This window comes from Macaca thibetana, chromosome 8, assembly GCF_024542745.1.
Source record: "Macaca thibetana thibetana isolate TM-01 chromosome 8, ASM2454274v1, whole genome shotgun sequence".
Classification (NCBI taxonomy): domain Eukaryota; kingdom Metazoa; phylum Chordata; class Mammalia; order Primates; family Cercopithecidae; genus Macaca; species Macaca thibetana.
Genome location: NC_065585.1, coordinates 68,501,481 through 68,519,928, shown reverse-complemented (window position 1 = coordinate 68,519,928; position 18,448 = coordinate 68,501,481). Strand labels below are relative to the sequence as shown.

Below are 18,448 nucleotides of genomic sequence, written 5' to 3'. Positions count from 1 at the left end.
ATCTCATTTATATGTGGATTCTAAAAAGGCCAGATTCAAAGAAACAGAGAGCAAAAGAGTAGTTACCAGGGGGGATGGGTTGAGCGAAATGGGAAAGTGTTGGTTAAAGGATATAGATGTTCAATTATAAGATGAATACATTCAGGAAAACTAATGTACAACATGGTGACTATACTTAATAATATTGTATTATATACTTGAAATTTGCTAAGAGAGTAGATTATAAGTATTCTCAGCACACACACAGGAAAACACACACACAGTTAACTATGTGAGGTAATGAATTAATTAGCTTGATTATGGTATTCATTTTACAAAGTCTACTTAACATTAAAACATCACATTTACACCTTAAATATATACAACTTTTATTTGTCAGTTATATCTCAATAAATTTGGAGAAAAATTGGACAATGCATGAGAAGCATCTATAACTTGGTGAGTGCTCACTGAATATTTGCTTTTATATTTTACATATTTTGGAGTTTCTATTACATTGATTTATCATGTATACACCATTATTCAAAATTTTACAAAGCGTATTACAGTTTCATAAATTGCAAATACATCACTTAAACCTCCTTCTTTATTATTCTTGATTTCCAAATGTATTTTCTATTCTTCCTAGGGGTTTTGGTCTCTCCACCCACAGTCATTAACAGAATACCTTTGCTATTTTCATTGAAATTACATCAAATTTCAAATTATTTCAAAGGAGAAATGTTATCATTATGAATTTATTTTGAGTAATTAACATTGTAATTTTATCAGAAAAAACACTTTAATTATATTACCGAACTATTACTTCTGAATATGATGCCAAATGAGTGGTTTAACTTAATTTTTAAATTTAAATCTGTTACTTGAAATTACTATACTAGTTTGGATTTGATACACTAATTAAATATGTGTAATAGAATCACCTGTTTTGAATTGAAAATTGCTTCTGTAATTGTTCCCCATCTTATAGATCCTACCATTCTAGTCTGCTTTGGAAATATTCTGTCGGTAGATGACAAACCTCGCTGCATTTAGTTATTAGAAAATCATTTTTCCCAGATTCCCACTGAAGTGAAACAAAAGGCTAAGCATAAATTGTGAGATATCTCCCTTCAAAAACGTATATTCTGCTGTTCTTTATATCATAGTCCACAGCTAGGAGTTAACACATCAAAAAGTGTTCTTAATGAAGGCCAGCTATTATAATATCTCACTATAAAATTGCAATAAAATTGAGATTTTTAAATGTGCTCCTGGAACAAAATGATCAGTATATGTGGAACTCAGCTTATTACGGCACCTGCTGTGGCTCTGACTGAAGTCAAGAGGCTGATAGATGAGCTTTGTCTATTCAGGTCTTAGGGGCCTCGAAGTCACTTAGATGGATGACTGCTTATGGAGAACAACATAACATTTTTGTACAGGACGAGAAATCTAGCTTGGCGCCAATAGACTGCAATGCTTGCCTAAACTCAATATTCAGATCATGACTATTTAATTTATCTGTCAATGACTTGTTCCTGATTTGCATTACACCTATTTGGCATCTCTATGCAGACGGTATAGTCTAGCAGTTTTGTATTCAATGTAATGGAAGAGTGTTCTGAGCATTTATGAAACATTTTTTTTTCTAATCCAATTTTTATTTCATTGAGACATTTATGTTTTAATTGATGCAGCTAAAATTCAGATACAGTGACATATGAACTAAAACCCATAAATATTCCCATAACTTGGCAGTCCGATGGTAGTTTAAATTAACCTATGGGATTCAAGTGTTAAACCAGTACATCAAACAAAACAGAGTAAAAAAGAAAGTACTTGTAAACAGGTCTAATACTAATACAGAATACATTCTTAAATTTTATGTAATAGATAGGCTCCCATTCATAACTAAACAGAATATAAGGCCATACTCTTAGAAGCTTTTTGAAATAATATGCTCCTTCTAAGTTATGATAGAACGATGCTAAATCATACATTTATTATATTAAATAATATTTGGCAAAGGCCCTCGATATGTTTTATTTTAATAATCTATGTTTAAGATAAAATACTATTAACTTGCTTCCTACTGATATTATACAGGCCTAAAGCTTTGGTGAAACAATCAACAGAGAAAATGATGTTTAGGATAATAAGTTGTGATAAGTGTATTAGTCAGCTTAGGCCGCATAGCAAAATACAACAGACCAGGAGGATAAAACAAAAGAATTTATTTATCACATTTCTGGAAGCTAACAAGTCCAATATCAAGTTGGCCACTAAGTAAGTTTCATTCTGAAGTATCTCCTCTTGACTTGAAGAGAGCCACCATCCACTGTGAACTCACATGACCTCTTCTTTATGCAAATGCTCAGAGAGAAAGCAAGTTCTCTGGTGTCTTTTCTGAGAAGACACTAAGCCCATCAGACTGAGACCCCACCCTCATGGTGTCATCTAATATTGATTACCTCCCCGAAGTCCAAATTCAAAATACCCACATTGGCTCTTAGAACTTCAACATGTTATTATTATTATGTATTATTATTATTATTATTATTTTGTGACAAAGTCTCAAAATACTGAGGCTGGAGTATAGTACTACAATCATAGTTCGCTGCAGCCTGGAACTCCTGGGCTCAAGCCATCCTCCCACTTCAGCATCCCTAGCAGCTGGGACTAAAGACAAAGTCCAATTGGGCAGATTGCTTGAGCCCAGGAGTTTGAGACCAGCTTGGGAGACATGGTGAGACCCTGTCTCCAGAAAACAATTAGAAAGATATTGTGGGACGAATAGTTAAGCCCATTTTAGAGACTTTACCATACTTAAAAATTGTCCTCCAAAAAGGTTGTATTAGAGTACATCGTCAACATGGCACATGAGTGTTTATGTCTGAACCTTCTCTAGGTTAGTGCACACTTGCAGGTAGTGTCGTTCTGTTGAAACAGCCGGAAGTCACATCTTAAAACAAATCTGATGAATCAAGAATTTGTTGAACCGAGTTAGATTTGGTTTCTTTCTGCAGAATCTGTCTGTAAACACCAAAATATTTAGTCAGCTTATAAAATTCAGTAAACAAATTAAATTTATTATAGATTTACTTTTTAGAAATAAATTCAGTTGACATGATAATACAGATATATTTAATAACAAAGGTAATAAATGTTAATAATAAATATTTGATAATAAAGAAATATTTGCAAAACTACAAGTTTAAAACTTTTATAAACTTATAAACCATGGCAAATAATTTGCCATTTTATTTAAAAATGTCACTTATTTTCTAATAAAGAAGTGCTACCCTTCTACTATAATCTTAATCCTGATAGGCAAATTGTCACCCTGGTTGAAAACTGTATAGTAGCTTTGATTCACTGTCCATAGCCACCTGTTATCAAAAACAAAGCATTAGATGGTGTTAATAATCCCTACTTTGAATGTTGCTTGACTTCCATAGCATCAGTTGAAATAACTATGTCCACAGAAATTAACTTTAAAAATGATACAAGTTTATTGAAAAAATATCCATCTGCCTTCTATATGAGATCAGAGATTAACCACTTACTAATTTAATCAGCCTTTAAATTTACTCTTTAAAAATATCTGGAAAAATATTTTAGTATCTCATATAGAAAGAACGACATTATCTGCAATATCTGAATCTGTGTGATGATTCTTTCAGGATTGGTTTAATATGATTCAGGGTGGTCAATTAAATAAGCTCTTCTATTGTTCTGGCTGAATAGTGATTTGATTTTCCAAGCCTACTAATCCATTATTTTAATTAGCATTAAATTCGTAAAAAAAAAACTAAATAGGTTTTAAAGGATCTTAAAAACCCCGAAATAAATACCACAAATGCAATTATCAGAAAGAAAGACAATAATAACTCTCATTTGGGTAATAAAGTAGAACTGCTTTCACGGAAAATAATTAGAGCAATAAACACACACTTTAGACATATTTAGAAGTGTTTGAATGCCACATGGATTACTGCCACCTTTGGGAAGAAACTTGGAATGTAGTTGACAAGAAAGATTTGATTTTTTGATTTATTTATTCAGTCCATGCCACAGAGTTCATGCAGAAGCAGTAAGGTAGCATAATTTAGAAAATTCAAAAAGACTCTCAAAGCCAAACACACACACACACACACACACACACACACACACACACACATAACTAAATGCCCACCTATATTTTGGGAGATTGGGAGAGAGATTCAAGGGAAATTTTCAAAATCCAAAGAAGGTTATTAAATTATTCTAATGTTAGAGGAAAATAACGCACCAGAGCAAGTGGTGAAAGTTTCTTTATATATTTAACTCTATGGTACTGCAGCTGTTGCTGTAGATATTTAAGTATGTGTTATCCAGGGATTTTCCTGGATAACATGGAAGAGTATTCTGTAGAATACTGTTGAATAGAAGAATGAATATGAATATGAATAATAAATTCATACAGAATATAGATAATTTGGGGAAGGAAGCAAATACAGCATTAGAACAATGATGCTTAAGTCAAAGCACTATTCATACTTTCTTAGGTGTTTTCCACATTTATTGTTTCCACTTTCTCATCATCTGTTGACTTTTGGCACATATCTATCCCCTATTTTAATTTTTAAAAATTTTATCCTGACTTGTTTGCTATTATAAATAATGCTATAATAAACATTATTTTAGCTAAAACTGTATACACCCTTAACATTTTTATTTCATTTAAGGTAGATTCTCAGAATAAATGGGGTGACTTAAATGCATCAAAACAGGGATAGAATAAATAGGTAAGTTTATAGGAAGAACAAATCCATCTCACTTTGAACATCTCTGAGGGAATAAGGGAGACAGCACTGGGCAGTGGGAAAGGTGAACTACCATGCAGCTGTATGGGGGTTCACACCTGTAATCCCAGCACTTTAGGAGGCCGAGGCAGGTGGATCACCTGAGGTCGGGCGTTCCAGACCAGCCTGACCAACATGGAGAAACCCTGTCTCTACTAAAAATACAAAATTAGCCAGGCATGGTGGTGCATGCCTGTAACCCCAGCTACTCGGGAGGCTGAGGTAGGAGAATCTCTTGAACCCGGGAGGCAGAGGTTGCGATGAACTGAGATCGCGCCATGCACTCCAGCCTGGGCAACAAGAGCAAAACTCCGTCTCAAAAAAAAAAAAAAAAAAAAAAAAGTAACATAAAACTCAGTAATGCTGCAAAAAGAAAACAAAAGAGTATCACGGAGTAGCTAAAAGTAAACACTAACTCATATTAGTATTCTTACATTGAAATAATTATTTCACACACCTCTTCGAACATTTATTAAAAGGACTTCTAAAGTATGAGGTCATTAGTATATAATGCATTGTTTTAAATATCAGCACTCCTTCTAAAGTCATGTCATATTATGGTGCACTAATTTGTATAACAGGAGAAAAATATCATATTACATTCATGACTTTGAACTGTACATATAAATATTAATGAAGTCTCTCTGTTTTCTTCCATTCAGAGAAAACCAATATTTACTTTAATGCTACTTACTCAAGAACAGGACATCATCATGTCACCCTCATCATCCAAAACGTTTATTAAGCACACATATGATGCTTTTCTTTGGGGATTGTCTAATTCAGGGCTCAAATTCTCTCATGGTGATAGCATATGATGCCAGAAAAAAATAGTAAGAACACAGCCTACCTGCAGATATTGTGTTTAGGCATATGCATCTCTCATATACTTGTACTATCTACACTTCTGAGCCTGGACCAAGCCATTCATCATCATTATTACACACATAGCCAGTGATTATGATATTTACATACCTTAAATGATCCTTTGAAAAGCATCAGCTGAGGAAATGACTATTCACTTGAACAAAATATCTAGAAGGTGAGTGGCTAGTAACTGATGAAGTCATCCTGACTTTGATGCAACCTTTGACTTTACAGAGATCTCTGATCCACTGACCACATTAATTTCTTATGATCTCTCAATTCCCTCCAGGTATCACTATCCTTCTTATCTAACACAGATTTCACAATTTATCATCATCTTCACTGTTTTTTTCAAATATTCTCAAATTCTTGCCTTTTACACTCATTTTCAAGGGAGAAAAGTCAAAACTGGGATAATTCTTACTAGCTGTCTTCTTTTTAATATCACTAGACTTGGTGAGAAATCACACAACCAGCTCACTAGGTGCTGCATTCTCATTTCAAGATCAAATACCACCAATCAGCATTCAATACAATTTGCCCTATTTCTTAATTTCCCCAAAGCCTAGCATTCCTAACCCTCTTCTTCTCTTTTTTTAAAACCACCTGCCCTTTCTCTACCCTCACTTTCAATTGATGATTAATTCTAACCTTACACTCCACTGAAAAAGCAACAGTCCTCAAATGTGAATTTCCTCATCTTTTCTCACCACCAAACATAGAAATCTACTTATATCACCAAGAACTTTTCCCCTTCTCTTTGCTACTAAAAGAGATGGCATCCATGTTTATTGCAGCAAACACCAGCCTCTTCTTTGCTCCAAGCCCTATCTCGCCACCTTCTTCTGGTTCATTTTCAGTGTTCTTATATGCACACAACCAAGTCATAATGAGCCGCGTTCATGAGCAAAACAGCAAGGAAAGCTCCCTTTTATCCCTAATATCCTTTAAATTCCACTTTATTCTTCAGCCCTCTGTCTAAGCAAAATTTCTTAAACATGTTGTTTTGATTCACCGAATCAATTTCCTCATGTGATATTGACTTTGACATACTCCAATCTGGTTTCCACCCTTTGCATGTTATTACACTATTTTTCCAAAATATCAATCACCTCTGTCTTGCTAAATAGAAAAGGAAGTTTTTCTTTGTTGTTGTTGTTTTGTTTTGTTTGTTTGTTTTTGGAGACACAGTCTTGCTCTGTCACTTAGGCTGGAGTGCTGCTGTGGTGTGATCTCAGCTCACTACAATCTCCACCTCCTGAGTTCAAGCGATTCTCGTGCCTGAGTCTCCCAAGTAACTGGGATTACAGGCACCCGCCACCACTCCCAGCTAATTTTTGTATTTTTAGTGGAGATAGGGTTTCACCATGTTGGCCAGGTTGGTCTTGAACTCCTTACCTCAGGTGATACCCCTGCCTCAGCCTCTCAAAGTGCTATGATTACAGGCATGAGCCACCACGCCCAGCTGGAAGTGTCTTAACTTCAATGTACTAAATCTTTTGTGTAAAGTGACCTGTCAGCTATTCCCTTTTTCTTTAGAGTCTCTACTCTCTGTTTCTGTGATACCACATTTTCCTGTCTTTTTCTCTGTTATTCCTGTGCGTCTTTCCCCTGGTTTCTCTTTCTCTATCTGCCTGTAAATAATTATATTCCTATGAATATGGACCTGGTTCCTCTTCTTTTTTACTCCTGTACTCTCTTCCTGATTAGCTCATCTAATTTCATATTTTTCAATGCTATTTCCTGGTAACAGTTCATATCTTTGTATTTCTACCCAGGATCTTTCTTATGAGCTCCAGGTTAACATATTAATATATTCAACTTGACTAACATTTCTAATGAGGTATTTCACAGATATCTCAAACCTAGCTTGTTCAGATGGAAACACTTGATTCAGAACATGGTGCTTCAGTCAACCCACAGAGACTTCTTTTTCCATCTTAGCAAATGATGAACACGATCATCTGTCCAGTGATTAAAGTCAGGAACCCAGCCACCACGCTTTTCTATATCATCAATTTTATCTTCGAAATGTCTCTGAAATCTGTTCACTTCGTGTCATATAAGTCAGCTTCCATCCTAGTCCAATCAACATCATAACTTACTCCTCCTCTCAAGAGTCATCTTTTGACATAAAAATTGGATTATAATACTCCCCAGCATAACAATTTACAATTTATTTATAATAAAATATGGAATTTTCCCTGGTTTTACATAAAAATACATGCCACTCTGAGGGAATTTCAGTCTCACCACATTCCATCGTCTTCACGCTCCAACTCCATCTTTGTTTTCACCATCTCCCTAGGCTCACTCTGCTCCAGCCACACTGGCTTTCATTCATTTCCTCAGTCCTGTTTCCCAGTTGTGGTATTTTCAAGCTGCACTAAGGACATTTCCACTCCCCTGAGCCGTCTCTGCGGAGTTTGTTTCATCTTATATATCACATCTCACTATACATATCCCTACATACCCTTTCTCCTACACATACTTTCTAAAATATATTTTCTTCATTTTTTATCTATCTGAAAAACTTGTTTCCTTCAAAAGCTTATCAAATCTATTATTTATTTAATATTTACTTGCTTTGTTTTATCATTATTTATCATTTCAGTAGCCTATTAAAACTTAGTGCCACTAGTATACCATTTTTTTCAACACAGTAATCCAGCCCACTAATTTCACATCTTATATATGGTGGACACTTAATATTCATTAAATAAATGGCTATTATCTTTATGTGTGTGTGTATATATACACACGCACACATACATATGTATACAATTAGTGTGTCTCATAGGGTGGAATGTTTTCAATGTTGGTATACAATATGATCTTAGATGGCATACGAAAAACCATTAATTTTTTTTTATTTTAAAAACATAAATAGGCCAGGCATGCTGGCTTACACCTGTAACCCAACACTTTGGGAGGCCAAAGATGGAGAGCTGCTTGAGCCCATGAGGTTGAGACCATCCTGGGCAACATAGTAAGATTTCATTTCTAAAATTTAAAAGAATAAAAAAGATAACTGTGGCCTGTAGTCCCAGCCACCATTTTAGGTGGCTGAGGTGGATCGCTTGAGTCTGTGAGGTTGAGGCTGAAGTGAGCCATGGTCATACCATTACATTGCAGTCTGGGTGACAGAGCAAGACTACATTACAAAAATAAATAAATAAATATACAACTTTATTATATTATAAATTATATTTTCTATAAATATTTGTATTACATAATAAATTATAAATTACATAGGTAAATTATAATATGCATTTATTTTCATATGCTTAGAAAATATAGACCAGCTCTGAAACCTACAACTTTTCAGATAATATGCATGGGACATCACTAAATATTATCACTGAATTTGAGAGAAAATATTGGATACGTTATAATATAGGTGAGAATTAGCTATGTGCAAGCTTTGAGAGTAGCTTATACATTTTTGAAATATGAGAACACTGGTCTAAGATAAGCTGAAAACTTGATGTTGTAGTAAATCCACTTACCAGAGGAAAAAGTGGAAAATTTAAAGGCTAGTGCACAGTTATTAACCTACTCTGGCAGATTGTATTATTATGCCCAAATCCTCACTGCCCATCCCAGGAGGAGAAATACATTTCCCATGCCATATCTGTCAGGCTCCGCCATTTGACTTACTTTGAAAAATGAATGTGAGCATAGGTTATGGGTTTAGAAGAAGCTGTCAAGGCCAGAACATGGCTAGCAGGCTCCCTTTTTACCCTTTGTCACAAGAGCCAGCAATGTTCCCGATGGAGGTTGATCTGTGAGTTTAAGTTCCAAAATGAAGTTAAACGGGAAGAATGCTATAACTTGTGAAGGGTCTAAAATTTTGTTCTACTTACAAGCTAACACAGAAGCCTGTCACAGTTTTATGGATGTTGGCCAAAAAAAAAAAATATATATATATATATATATATATATACACATATATATATATATATAGTAAATAAAGCAAAGATGTTGTATTACAGACAAAGGAATGTATTGCTCTGCAGAAATAGACAATCTTTTAAAGATAGACCTCTTCTGAACTTAATGCTTCATGGAATAAGTACTGTTGTTCACATATGTCAAACAGACATTTCCTAGAGTTGCAAAATCAATATGACATTCTAATTAAATAATGCCTAAAAAAAACCTAAGCTCTGTGGACTTAATTTATTACAGTAATAACAATAGCTAGAGTATCATTATTTGCCCATGTTCCCCGAGCTTTGGTTCTTACAGGGCAGCACAAAGAAGACCAGGATACCTGCATATGGAGTGGGATGCTTTACAGGGAAGGATCCAACTAGCTTAGGGAACCCAAAACTTTTTAATGGGCAGCAAGGCTGCCCAACATTTGCCCTGGAGAAAAGCAGTGTCCTTATACTGTTCTTTCCTTGAAAAGACACAATTAGTGCCTGTTGCAAGACATGGAGAAATGCAAAAGACCCTTTAACAATAGTCACCTAACACAGTCAAACAACAATAGATATCTAGCATGAGTAAGAATTAAATTCTCGTTATTGTGTGCCTCTGAGATTTGGGGCTTATTACCCCGTAGTCTAGCATAATCTAGACTTTTCTGAATAGTGTATCTATATCTGTTGATTTTATAGGAATATAGACATGAAATTTAGAAATTCCTTAAACTTCCAGAACTATAGGGAAAAATTGCACATATATAAAAAGTATATACAAACACATTTTTCTTTTTTTTTATTATTATTATACTTTAAGTTCTAGGGTACATGTGCATAACGTGCAGGTTTGTTACCTATGTATACTTGTGCCATGTTGCTGTGCTGCACCCATCAACTCGTCAGCACCCATCAACTCGTCATTTACATCAGGTATAACTCCCAATGCAATCCCTCCCCCCTCCCCCCTCCCCATGATAGACCCCGGTGTGTGATGTCCCCCTTCCCGAGTCCAAGTGATATCATTGTTCAGTTCCCACCTATGAGTGAGAACATGTGGTGACAAACACATTTTTCTTTAGCTAGAAAGCTTGTGACACATTATGAGATTTTAAAGAGTCTATAACCCGAACAATTCTAAAATAAGCCAACAATGTTTTTATAGCTCCCATGTATAGATATTTCGAATTTCCATTAATGTCTAAGCAGAAAGAGAGTATTTTTTAAAAAACACAAAAGGAAATATACATATATGTGCCAGGAAGATGGAAAGTCCAGAAAGAAAATTGGTACTTTTCCTATTAATAAAAACATTATTTTCTGAGTATAATACTTGATATGATATAAGAATATTCTCTTTCAGCCGAGAAACCCCCTAAAAGTTTAGGTGTTATGTTTGGAATATGAATGTTTCTTCAACCGCTTACATAATATTTGCTTGGACTATATTTTTCTCTATCTAAAATGTTTGAGATCACACACACTGCTTATAAAATAAAATGATTGAAACAGAGAAATATAAGCCAGTCATTCTTTATATTCATACAAGACAACCAAATTTATCTTAAATTTTCTTGAATTACAGTCAAATTTCTCACTGAAATGGCACTGAGTAGAAGGATTTCTCTTTAAATCTGGAAGTATTTCAATCAAATTAAAAAGTCAAATAATAGCATAAGGTAAATATATGTGGTTAATAAATGCTTTTACTTACTGACCTTCAATTTAGAATTGAGATGTGCGTGTGTGTGTGTGTGTGTGTGTGTGTGAAAGAGAGAGGAGAGAGAGATTAAAAGCATACATTTTAAACTCTTAAGTCAAAAAGAGAAAATTTACTTATTAGTGTGTTAGTGCTCCAGGCTCCAGTGGTAGTCAAGCCATCTAAATCAGGGATTGAGTTAAGAAGGCCCACAGTTAGGAGAGGGGCAGACAACACAGTGAATCTCAGAGTTAAAGGGACAAGTCGAGTCAAAGTTTATTAGAAAATGCGGAGACTGAAAATCCGTACAGACATGCATTAAGTGAAGACGAAGAGCCAGAGGGAAGACTGACATTAGGGTAACCAGGCAAGCTTCAGCTCCCACTGTCTTCAGGTAGACGGTTTGGAGCTAGGGCAGTGACTGCCTCTGGGAAGAGAGACCAGAGTTGTTTTCTAAAACAGGCCTTGACTCTAGTTCTTAACCCTCCTGCTGAGTGGGTTTAGCCCTCATTTTGAAGCACCAAAACCATGGAAATTGGGGTAGATCAGGAGTCCTTAATATGGAGTCTTAGAATTTGGAAAAGTATTTACTTTTATAAATTTCTAACTGAAATTGAGCATTGTATTCGATATAAATGTAGGCAAAAACCACAAAAGCATTAGTATTAACTGTAATGGTGTCTTTATTAGCAGGAGAAATCAGATATTTTTGTATCACATTGTAGTTGTTGCATCTATTTTGAAATATCTTTTATATTCATGACTACATCATAATACCTTTTATGATGGATCTTCTTTGTAACTTTGCAATATTTCATTTTACTAATTTAACACATTCTAAGAAGAGGCTTATGGCTTCACTAGACTATCAACGGGATGGGAGATACAAAAAAATACGGTTAAGAATCTTTTATACAGATGTGCGAAGTTTCAGACTGTTCAAAAGTGTTGATAGTTTTAGAAATGGGATTGTTTTACCTTCTTAATGCATAAGAAAAAGCATCTAAATAGTATTAATAGTTTAAAATTAACTGCATTCTGGTAAATGTTGAAAATTCTGAATTTATTTTTTGTCAAAGGAACATGTTATTTTTGTGTATGCACAAATATATCAGTAATGACAATTTCAAAATCGAAGACAATGTGCACAGTGCCCATAATTATATCAGTATCAGGGATGGGAAGAACTTTGGATCAGGAATTCAGTCTTCAGCAGGCCTCACACTACCTATGACAAACTCATTCTGTAAGCCTCAGATTCTTCACCTGAGTCAACTGGGCTGCATCATCTCCAAGAAGTCTTTCAGTTCTGTTGTTTAGTGATTTTAATATACACTAAATAAGTCATTTGTGATTTAATTAATAACACAATGCATTTAAAAATAATTAAAAATCTTTCAACTTGATGTAAAATAGTTTGATTCAAAGAGGAAAAATATATATACACATACATTGTTTGACTAGTATCAATGTATAGCTGCAAAGACTGACATGTTTTTAACTATATATTCAACTTATAGGTTGCTTTAAGTGCTATATTGTGTCATTTCATAAAGACCAGCAGCTTTACCAAGACTACCTTTCCTTTGTAAAGATAGACAATCTCTTTAAGACAGACCTCTTCAAAACTTAGCGCTTCACCGAATAAGTACTGTTGTTCACATATGTCAAATAGACATTTCCTGGAGTCACAAGATTAATATGGCATTCTAATTATATAATGCCTAAAAAATAATGCCCATAATGTCTCCATGAGAAAAACCTGATTGAAGACTCTGCTAAACATTATCTATTACCTGAAATTTAAGAATTCCATGACAATGAAAAACTGCATCTCAGATCAGTAAGTCAGGTCTCTCTCACACCAGATTCTCCGTGTTGTTAAATTAAAAATTGCTTCTCAGAAATGCCATGATACAGAATATTTGTAGATTGACCTAGATGAGCAATCAAAATCATCAAAGAAAGGATGAAAAAAGAATTTTAAGAAAACATTTGAAACATTTTCTTTCTAAAATTGACAAAAATCCATTTCATCCAAATGAAAGGCCTCAAAATCTGTTAGCAAAGAAGAGTGGAGTGAAATGCAGTAAATGTATCTAAAATTATAAAAGTGTTTTTAAAAGTACCTTTCTCATTACATCAAAATGCAATTTTTAGACAGAGACATTGTAACATGACTCTGTGTGCTGTGCTGTGTGTACAATAAAGAAAGCAAAATTAATCCCTTCCCCTGACAACCTCTAGAAATGAAAACCCATTACAGTAATAATATTTGTACTTAGGTCTTGATGTTTTTGTGCTGAATTTGAATGCCATGAAATGATTATATATAGTGGTTGATGGGGATATATGTGCAGATAATTACATAAATAATCTTCTTTACTTAGGGGCAAGGTAACTTTTTAGATTGGGTAAAACTAGTTGTAACCTAATAAAACTCTTTAATACTTTTCTGTACTGCTGAAGCTTGAATTTTAGTATCCCAAAGATTAATTAGGGATATTTCACTTTTCACTGGGATCCAAGGACAGAATAAGCCCTACAACTTCATGACCATTGGCCAGATGCCTATCCTCGAGATACAAGCATCTACTTGACTCATTAGCATCCTTAAAAATGTCAAGGATCTTATAGTGTTGCTCTGCTCTGAAAAGGAATGTAACCTACAAAATTAAGAAGACAGCCTTCACAAAAATAATGTTTAAAAACCAGGGTACGTGTCTCACATACAAGAAAGAATTCTCCCTGGAACTGAAATACTAAACTATCCTTGTTGACCCACCTAAGTTATCCTTCCATTTTTCTTTAGCCATGATGACTTTGATTTCGATCTGTGAAATGAAAGTTTCTTAAGATTTTTCACACAATATGTAGGAAAAACTACTACCTTGTTGCCTTCACTTTCTTCATTGTTCCTTCTTTTTATCTCACTGCAAATTAGCTTGTATGCCTTCATTTGCCAGGAATGCTTACTTTAAAAGTCACCAATTATTTCTTAGCAGGATACACTGTCTTAGTATGATTCATTAGTAGGATACATTAGTCTACTTGGCAGCTACTTGCATGTCAATCTCTCGCTTTCTTAAAATTAAATAGTTATTTGTTGAATGAATAAACGAATGAATGCTTATACTCTCGTCGTTTACCTTTTCTGTTTTTAAGTCCTTCTTCTCTGCCATCTGATGCATACACATAGTTTTATTTTCTGCCTTTCTAGATGATGCTTAGTTATCTTACTGTTTTCTCTACAGTATTCTTTACCAAATTCTAGATCTTGATGTTCAAATGCCTGTTAAAAATTCCCTAAACAATTTCATCACCAATAGATTAAATTCAATATGTCTCCTGATCATCACATTTTCTATTTTTGTTTATATCACTTATATCTCAGTTATTCAAGCTCAACATCTCAGTTTTTGTCAAAACTTCTCACTTTCCAATTAGACGTGGAATCTTGAAGTTTCTGCCTCTGTATTTTGTTTTGTGTTTTTTTCACTGATAACACTATGGTTCACATCAACAGTGCATTTTCTCAGCCTTTTAAGCATGAAATTACAGGCTTAGTTTTCCCCTGAAACCCTGATGCAAAACACGATGTATAGCATACTGTAATTGTTCCATAGACATTGTATAAAACTAGTGAATTTTCCTACATAATCCCACCCCTTTCCAAACCACCTCTAATGAATTTTTCTTACTGAAAAGAAGTTTTGAAAATAACCTACTCCAGCTAAAATGAAAACAGAACATTGCAATAATTCTGCATTACTTAATGAACAAAATCCCAAGCTCTTTTGTCTAATATACCACAATTTTTTCCAACACTAACGTTCTTTTCTGAACCCTAATCCCATTTGTTTTGCTCCTCATTCTGGAATTCTGCTATTAGCTTATTTAATGTTTCAGTCCTTACGAAGACTAGAACTCTTACCTAAGTCTTGCCAATCTCCTTTCCAGAGATTAGAACTTTGATTCTGTCTCTAAGGCAATGAGTTAGAGTTGTACAATTCCTAAGAGAAAAATGCACTGCTAGAATGAACTCCCTCAAAAACAATGGGCATTCCTGTTATCTCCCTTTGCACATTTCTTTCTTTTCATATGCATCATGACAAGAAGTTACCATGAATTTTGAACATCAAAGTGTATTTGTTCACAAACTGAAATTTGTTTTCAATAAGAGGAATGGGTTTCCCCCAAGAAGGTGAATCTAATACCAGATCTAACCTCTACTCTGCTTACTGTTATTGATTCTGTCTGCAGATATATTTTCTGTTAAAATATTCTAGAATATGTTTCATTTTATTCTTATAACAAATATGGCAAGCTTCCATGTGTTAATTGTTATCTATTTCTTATAAACCCATGGGACTATGACCTTATTAAGGAAAAGGAGTATGTTTTATATTTTATTGAATAATTCACTATAATTTGTACATTAGTTCATATAAAGAGGGTACTCAAATATTTATCAAATGAGTTTTATATTCCATTCATTATCCCTTTTTACCTCATGACACCACGATAGGGTTGCTACTGTCTTTTTGGCTCTTGACTTAAAGAGAAATTAGGGACGGCTATTCTGGTCATGATTGGTTCATAACTGAAAATATGTCCTAAAATAACCTGATATTAAAAAATGAAGATTCAGAGTTCTTGAAGGTCACAGAGAAGATTGAGAATTATTGATAAACTTTAACATTTTGGTCAATTTTAAGAATAAATTTGTCTTTTATTGGACATTGCTCAATAATGTATTTTAAATTGGGGAGATTTTTATGCATCTGCAAACACAATGAACAAATTGTCCATTTATCTTGAAAAACAAGAATCATGAAATTTTAGAAGCAGAATAATATTTTGCAATAAAAGCTCACACTTTTCATTTTGCCAAAGAGAAAACTAACACAGAGAAATTTGCACTCCCAAGACCAAAAAGAGCCAGAATTTCAATAGCTGTAAGGGGAACTGAGTGGGATTCCTAGTCAGAAGGGAAAGCACTTTGAGAGAAGTCCTTGAAATACATATTGCTAATTTCTCCCTGATTGCCATTCTTCTGTTTTTCCTACTAGCTGCACATGATCACTCATCTAAAGACTACGTTTGAAGCATCCTTTAAAATAGGTATGGCAATGAGATTAAATTGCTTGGACTTCTTCTCTTCCTGTTTTCATACCTTCCCACCAGTTGGGATCCAGATCTAGTTTAATCTGAAAAGGTTAAGCAGAGTTTCCCAATCCCTGGGCTGTGAATCGGTGCCTGTCTGTGGCCTGTTAAGAACTAGACTATACAGCAGGAGGGGAGCAGACGGCAAGGCAGCATCACCTCATGTCATTAGATTCTCAGAGGAGCACCAACCCTACTGTGAATTGCACATGTGAGGGATCTAGGCTGCACACACCTTAAAAGAATCTAACTAATGCCTGATGATACAGGGTGGAACAGTTTCATCCTCAAACCATGCCCATCCCACCTCCACCACCCTGTCCATGGAAAAGTTGTCTTCCATGAAACCAGTCCCTGGTGCCAAGAGGGTTGGGCACAAATGGGTTAAAACAACAATAGAGAAGGAAGCAGGGAGCCTCTATGAGCTTATGGAGGATAGCTACCTACTTGCCTGAATTGCTTTCTTATACCTGGATTATTGCATGAGGAATAATATTCTGAATGTTTGAAACATTGTATTTTTGGATGTCTTTTGATTGCAGTGTAGTCTGTGCCCTAATATGCCCTCAGGCCAGCTATCTGGATACATAGAACACAGAATTTTAGTGGTAAATGAGTCCTTAAAGAATTCCTGATCCAATCACTTATCTGCTTGCTGACAGATATACAATTAGGCAATTTCATTGAGTACTTGCAACTTCATTGAGTACTTCCAAGAGAAATATCTTGCAGACTATTTATCTTGTCATTAACTTACCAAGCTTTCCCCCACTAAAGCTTCATGTTAAAAATATATGCCTGTGAGAGCAGCAAATGAAAGTGTACATCACTTAGAGAGAAAGTTATGCTGTAGCACAATGTACTGTTCCTCTGAAGCATATATAACTTTGTTCTCCAAAGTTAACTTATTCCTTATGTTCTTATAACTGTTTATTCAAACATGGGATCACAAATAGTTAATGAGTAACTAATTGCTACCTAACAGGAACCATGCTTGGACAATATTCTTGTCCTCATGTTTGATTTAAAAAAAAAAAAGTTATTAAAATAATTAAATTAGCAAGTCTAGTCAACATTACTAAGGCAAAGCACATACTTGTGTTGGGGTGTTAAACAGGAGGACCTAACATAATTTGGTGTTAAGAATTCTGAACTTTTTGTTTGAACTTATTTTTATATGTAATCTGTTATAGTGGCAAAATACTATTAATTTTGGCTGATCAATAAAATTTTGAGGGCATGAGGAGGAGTGTAAAGCAAGACATTTTTCATGGTGCGGTGAAAATAATCCTAGTGATAGAGAAAAATAACAGAAGAATTTCATGCACCCTCTTTATGTGTAAGACAGAATGGGGAAGAATCATCGAACCACAACCAGAAGTGAAAGAGAAGAACACACAAAAGAAGTTTTTGGCTGTCTATCCAGAGAATAATGCCTCTTTCCAACTGGCCCTATCTAAGTTAAGTAAGCAGAACTATATAACTATGTAATGCTTTGAGTGTGTGATTGTCATAACTTTGAGTTTTAGGGTTATTGAAACAATAAAATATTGCTTGTATGTGTGCGTGTGAATGAATCTTATATAGAATGTATCCATTATGATATAGAAAACTCATTTTATAGATTAAAAATTGATTTCAATAATTTGAAATAACTTATAATAATGAGTTTCATATTACTAGATGTGAGAATTCGGTGAAGGCACTGAATTAGAATGTGACTAAAGGCATATATTGCCTACATGTTGGTTTGAACATTGCAACTCTACCTATTGCTAAGGCAATAGCAATAATAATAATAATAAAGCAGAGAGGAAGAAACAAGTCATTAGTCCTTCATGGTTATCCCTTTAAAGTCATGATATCTGTACTGTAGGATGGTCTGTAAAAATGAAAGAGAAGACAGATGGCAAGGCAGAACCCAGCATAAGTTTGAATGGTATCCACCAGGAGGAAAATGCTTT

The 18,448-nt window shown here is 34.5% G+C and overlaps 1 long non-coding RNA gene across 1 annotated transcript; it reads right to left on the bottom strand.

The window, feature by feature from the left end:
- Window positions 1-2,051: 2,051 nt before the first annotated feature.
- On the bottom strand, window positions 2,052-17,149 carry LOC126960806 (uncharacterized). The gene is made up of 3 exons (XR_007728115.1): window positions 16,955-17,149; window positions 13,115-13,255; window positions 2,052-3,015 (listed from the first exon to the last, which is right to left on the bottom strand). It is a non-coding gene; the product is annotated as an uncharacterized LOC126960806 (long non-coding RNA).
- Window positions 17,150-18,448: the final 1,299 nt, after the last annotated feature.